Raw genomic sequence first — 6,000 nt, forward strand, 5'->3', positions numbered from 1 at the left:
GGCAAATCAAGAAGGAAATATAAAAGGCTAAAAGCTGTGGAAACAACTAGGGCTTTTCTAACTGGACCAGAGTCTTCAAAAGACTGTCATCCCCAGGGACATCTGTGTTCATGGGATTTTATGAGAAGGGTTGTTCATAAATTTGACAGAAACACAGACTGAACTAAAGGATAGAGGACTCTCAGTACTACAGATGTAAATTAAGAATTACTGGAAAAGCTGTGACTACAAAGTCCCTCTTTTCCCCGCTACAGATCTGGATCTGTGAGCACACCCATTCCTGCTCTGAGACACAAACCAGCTTCTTCTGGAGCAGATGGGGGCAATGGCCCTAGACACAGTCCCCTAAATCTCCTCCTGCTGCCGGACGAGGATGGAGGGGTGCTACATGGTGGACAAGTGAACTCATCCAGAGGGAGGCTTGTAGAGGCTGGGTTTGGAAGTTGCAAGAACTGCTGTGAGCTGCTTCATGACTTCTTAACTTTTTAAGCCATACAAGAAGTCTACCGAGAAAGCCTGATCTGCTGTGATGTCTGCCCACATTTTTCTTCAAGAGCCCTGCAACAGTGGGATCTGTTTAAAGACACCACATTACAAGTTCAGAGTAGATGTGTACCAACAATAAATAAAAATATATATACACACACATCCCAGGTGGCTAAACAGCAGCACAATGGAGCAATTCAAAGCAAACAGACACCCTTCAAAAAGTAGAAATCAAATGCAGAAATTAGGCAAATTAGATGCAAGACTATAGTAAGGCAGCCCCAAAAGAAAAATCCAAGGAGCTTGTTGCTAACAGCGTGAAGGCTGACAATAAACCCTTTCTCAAACACATCAGAAGCAGGAAGCCTGCCAGAAGAGCTGCTGTGGCCAGCACAAAATCTCAGTGCAAGGAGGCCCAAGGAACGAAGAAATCAGTGTTTTGTAATGATTTTCACAGACGGTGTCTCAAAGAAGAAATAAGAATAATAGCTTAAGTGAATCTGTTAACAGCAAAATCAAGTAAAACCCAGTCTCCCCATTTGTCAGGGTAAGGAGCTGAGGGAGGTTGGGGGGTTGTGCACCTCTCCTCAACTAAGACTTTGATGCTGCTCTGTAGGCAAATAGTAGGTCTGATGGAAATACTACCCAGCGGGTACGAGTGAGGAATCTGCTCAGGGTGTGTACAACTCTGTTAAAGGCAGATGCTCATCATGGGAAGAAAACCAGGAGCAGAACAGGGACTCTGGGGAGCTCAGACTGCTAAGGCAGCCTGGAAAGAGTTGGGTTTTCAGCACAGTGCAAAGGAAAATGGGATAACCAGATGGGCACAGGTGTGGGAGGGTTTTCCCAGGGGAGGTCAGCCTTGGAAGATGTCATGAGCCTGAAGAGATGCAACTGCAGAGGAAATCCCCGTGTCAGGGATTGCAGGGTAGTGGGAGGACACAACAGAAGAAGGATCCCTCTTTGTTTTGTTTCATACATTCTTCCCCAAACACAGAACCAGATATTTGGCCCGATGTGTCAGCCCAAGTGAATTTCAACCAGGAATAAGGGCTGGGGCTCCCAGGGTGATGTCCCAGCTCATGGTCCGGCACCCACTTCCGATGACCAAGGAAACATCCTCCTCAGGATGTCTTTAGCTTTACGCTGTCCATAAAATTAAACATGAATAATTTAACAATATTTATGAATAAAGCTATTGCAACATAGCTACTAATGACTCAGTCTTCTCAAGGAAACACCCTAATTTTCCACTGATATCTCCTTTTGGAGAAAAAAATGAAAACAAACAACTTGAAGGAAATAAGCTTATGCTGATCCAGAGAAACCATCTTAATGTCAGTGCTGTGGGTGGGAGGGAGAGAGCACTTCATAATGGCACATGGGAGCTTTGAGATCCCAGATCTATTAAAGCGTTAGTATACCAGCCTAGCCAGTTTGCACGCCTGGAAATGTTCATTCAGAACAAACCTTTGTCATAATCAAAAGCAATTCATCAGGCAAAAATGAATCTGATTTAATTTTAGAGGGCAGGTTCCCTTGAGAGACCTTTTATTTCAACATGTGAAACAGCTTTCAGTGGCTGTACATGGATTAATACAAGTTTCTCTCATAGATTCAGAATGGTCCAAGAGAGTTGATCTGATCTTTGTTTGCTTTTTAGGGTTTGGAAACCAGGCTCAGAGAACCTGCTTACCTCCCAGGTGAAACCTGGTAGCTCAGGAACCTATCCCTCTTCCCGTCTCCTTGTGTCCTTCTTGGGGTTTTTGAGAGAGTAACCACCATGATCATGCTCTCTTGACATCTTACCCAAATCAGCTTTGTCTGTGGCTGTAAGGTTGTTTTTTCTTCTAACCATCCTCACTCCCTTATGTTTACTGAGGTTGAGTCATTTCTCCAGGAGGACTGCAGAGACCCCAGCCTCCTTGTTAAAGGGCAATTACTCATTCCAGACATGGAGACCCATGTTTTTTCTGAACTGAAAGAAAAGAGGACTTCGATGAGCACCCAGTGGTGCTCCCTTGGCTCTGTCTGGGGGCAAGCAGCCAGGGAGAAGGACACCTTTCTCTACCCTGAGATGAAGTATAGTTATCACCCTGCCTGCTCCCAAGGGATGTCCCTGCTGCCATCAGCACTAGCTGCCGGGTCGCTGCTCTCCCCCAGGGGCCCGGCTCCAGTTGAGCTCTGCATGGGCATTGCCCAGACCTGGGCTGCTTTGGCAGCTTGGAAGAGGAATAGAAACTATTTCCTAGATGTTGGCGCAACTGGAGAGGTGCCAGGGGAAAAAAATTCTTCTGGTGCACATGAAAGATGAAAGCAGATTGTGAAAAGAAGAATTAGGGAAAGGTCGTTATCACCCAAACAGCTGGGTCCTCCAATTCCAACTTCATTGAGGGAGCATGGCGGGGCAGAGGACCTTGTGGTGCAACGGGGTGTGCTTCTGCTGGTGCCACCCTACATCAGATGAGATAAATTCTGCTGGGGGGGGACTTGCCATCCAAACAAATACAACAAATACATTACAGGAGGCAGAAACCATGAAGGATGTTTCACTGAAAAAAATGTAAATGCAAACTCTTTCTAGTCTGTTTCCTATGAATTGGATTGCAATTTCCTTCCTCTGCTGACCTGACAACCACTGCAGACCTCAGGGGAAAAGGCCATAATAGAATAAGATCCCCTCCAGCAAAGCTCCTGTCCCACAGCTCTTTCCCAACCTCCCCGGAAGCAGGAAACACCCCGGCCTGCTGAGCTCACACATCAACTGCACATCATTAAAGTGAAAGGTTTGCCATTTGAGGTCACCTAAAACCAAGCTGAGACACAGGAGAGCAGGTCAGGAGCACCCAGAGATGATCAGCGAGAGGAGCGAGATGCTCTCTGATGTGGGGAGGACATCCTGGGCAGGGGAGCATGATGCAAGGGGGCACAAAGAACAGCCCGACGTGGAGGCAGCAGCCTCCCGTGGGGAGAGACGTGCAGGCTGTAGCAGAGAGGGGGAAACATGACTGTGCATGTGTGTGTGGAAAGACCATACAGCTCCAGCTGAAGAAGTGAGGATGAAGCATATAAATTTTCAGGTCAATAACTCGGAGGGTAAAGGATGGAGGCTGGGGAGGGAAAGATGTGACCCGTGGGGCAGGGAAGCGATGACTCTAGTCAGAGCATTTTAGCATGGCAAAAGGCAAACATGAGAAAATCAAATAAAGAATCACAGAGTAATTCAAGTTAAACCAACATTTAAACCAGCATTTCAGTAATGGGGACTAAGGTTGAGGAGCGTTGGAGGCACATTAAGCTTTCACAGTTTTTAAAACTTTAAGACGCTTAATGCTTTCTCAGACAGCCCAAGCAAATGAGTCACCTTGCAACAACACAAATAAATGCCTATTTTAAAAAGAACTTTTTCTTGTATCCTGGTGGATTTGCCATTGTCAGTGCCAGGCACAGATCTCCATACAGTATTGAGCTAATTGCTTTATCATATCCTCTGGCCTGGATGTTTCTCCTAATTCCAACCTGCTCCTTAAACCTAAATTCATGCTTCCCTTTGAGCATCTGGAAAATGAGAAGAAATGCACTTCCCTTCTCCCCAGCCACAGAAAACCCCACTTTCTTAAGTCAAATCCACCACTGCCCTGTATCCACCTGCAGCACATAAACTTCATGGGGGTTTGCACCAAGGGCAGAAATGCCAAATGTGGGCAATCATTGGCAGGGAGGAAAGGAAATGATGAGGCAAGATGCTCCAACCCTCTATCCTCCCTCCAGGTGCCAAAATCTGCCATCACAAACCTCCTTATCCCTTCCCAAGACCCTTCCTCAGCAGAACTTGGGTGTTTTCCCTTGTGAGTCTTCATGCTCTCTGTTTGCCTGGCAGCACCCATTGACCTGGCCAGTGGCAAGCAGTGAGGGGAGAAGGTGCTGAGTTGCCCCAGCACCCTCCTTCAGCAGCCAACACCTCTGCTGCGGCTGCTCCCGCTCCCCTCAGCACCTCCAGAGTGAACTGCTGAGGAAGAGGAGGTGGGTATTGGGGAGGGGACCTGCCTTTGCTCGAGCGCAGGGGCTGGGAACATTTCCATGCTGGAAGTCAAACTGATTTTTCTAGTATAGTCTCCACATTAATGCACAGCTTAGCATTGTCCAGCATCATGTCCAAAACATCTTGTGCCTAGGGCCTGGAGGGAAGGAAGCTGTGGGTTATGCTGGCAGACCCTCAGGCTCTTATCCAGCAGGGGCCAGTGGCACTGGCCGGCTGAAGAAACACCAGACAGAGCTGAAATAGCCAGCTCCTAGTTCGTGGGGCAATGAAATACCTATTCTAACACAGCAGCACTTCATTCATATGCTGTCTTATGTTCTCCTGCCTTGTAATTGTGTAAATAAGCCATAGACAGCATTATCCACGGTATTCTTCATAACAGCAGTAATTGCTAAAGGCTCCATCAAGCTCTGTAAACAGCATTTTGCCCTGATTTTGAAAATTAGGAACTGATGTTGCACTTATGATAATTGCCAACTCATTTTGTTCAGAGATGGAAAACTCATTCCACCTTTGCTTTTTACTTTGTAGCTGCTGAAGTGGCTTTTCAAAGGTATCGTCAACTACCAACACAGGTATTGTTTCTCTGTTAACCAGAACTGAGGGCGGATCACTGAGTACTGGTTCAAATAATTTTTCGCCTGCCCAGACTTTTTACCCTGTTAGACTTTGCTCCTTTTCTTCTTGACTTTCTACCTTTAAAAAATTGTATACTTGCACCTCAAAGACACTTCTCATAAAAAGTGATTTTTTTTTTCCCTGTACTTTTCATGTTTCTTTTTTTTGGGGAAATGTTTTCTGCTGTATCTATCTCAATGATAACCCCATAGACTTCTGACTGGAGCACACAGGTGAAAGCTGAAAGATGCTCAAGTAGGATTCAATTGTCAGGCTGTAACTTTACTTACAACCACACTGGTACAAATACAGTTCAGTGCACACAGACACAACAATTTCTCTTATCTGTGTTTAGGAATACCAAAATCTCTTGTTGCATTTGAGTGCTATGATAGATAATGATGAAGGAAACATAATCTGTGTGGAGCTGAGGTCTTTTTCTCCTAAGATGTCCACCAGCCCATGATCTGCTGTAGGCTGGTTCTTGGCAAAAGTGCAGTATTTTGCTGCAAAACATGTTGGCATCCTGCCAGCTGAGTGCTTGGGATCGCACCCCCATGGGGCACCACTGGGCTGAGCCCACACCGCCATTTCTCAGTAACATTATACTCAACCTGTCACTGAAACCAATTTTTTATTTTTCAGTATGCCAGCCAGGTATCAGATATCTGCACCCTTATCTGATGACTGCATATCAGCATCCCTAAGCTGCCTGGGCACTTCTGCCTCCTCCAGCGTAACCACGATCACTTTTCTACCTAAAAACTTACCTTCTCACGTGCTCTCACGCTTTCAGGGTTGCATCAGCCTGGGAATTATAAGCAGATAAAAGGCTGAGCAGTGTATTAAGGACC

The 6,000-nt window shown here is 46.1% G+C and overlaps 1 protein-coding gene across 3 annotated transcripts in view; it reads left to right on the forward strand.

The window, feature by feature from the left end:
* The window catches only part of DIPK2B (divergent protein kinase domain 2B), a 29,626-nt gene extending 23,626 nt beyond the window's left edge, over positions 1 to 6,000 (forward strand). For 2 of the 3 annotated variants that reach the window (XR_012627503.1, XR_012627504.1), the window contains exon 7: positions 255 to 5,282. The gene's annotated coding sequence lies outside the window, so the exon portion shown is untranslated. Of the gene's footprint in view, positions 1 to 254; positions 5,283 to 5,791 lie in introns of those variants that run through there. The other variant, XR_012627505.1, reaches the window with a different exon arrangement.

This window comes from Strix uralensis, chromosome 2 (assembly GCF_047716275.1).
Source record: "Strix uralensis isolate ZFMK-TIS-50842 chromosome 2, bStrUra1, whole genome shotgun sequence".
NCBI lineage: Eukaryota > Metazoa > Chordata > Aves > Strigiformes > Strigidae > Strix > Strix uralensis.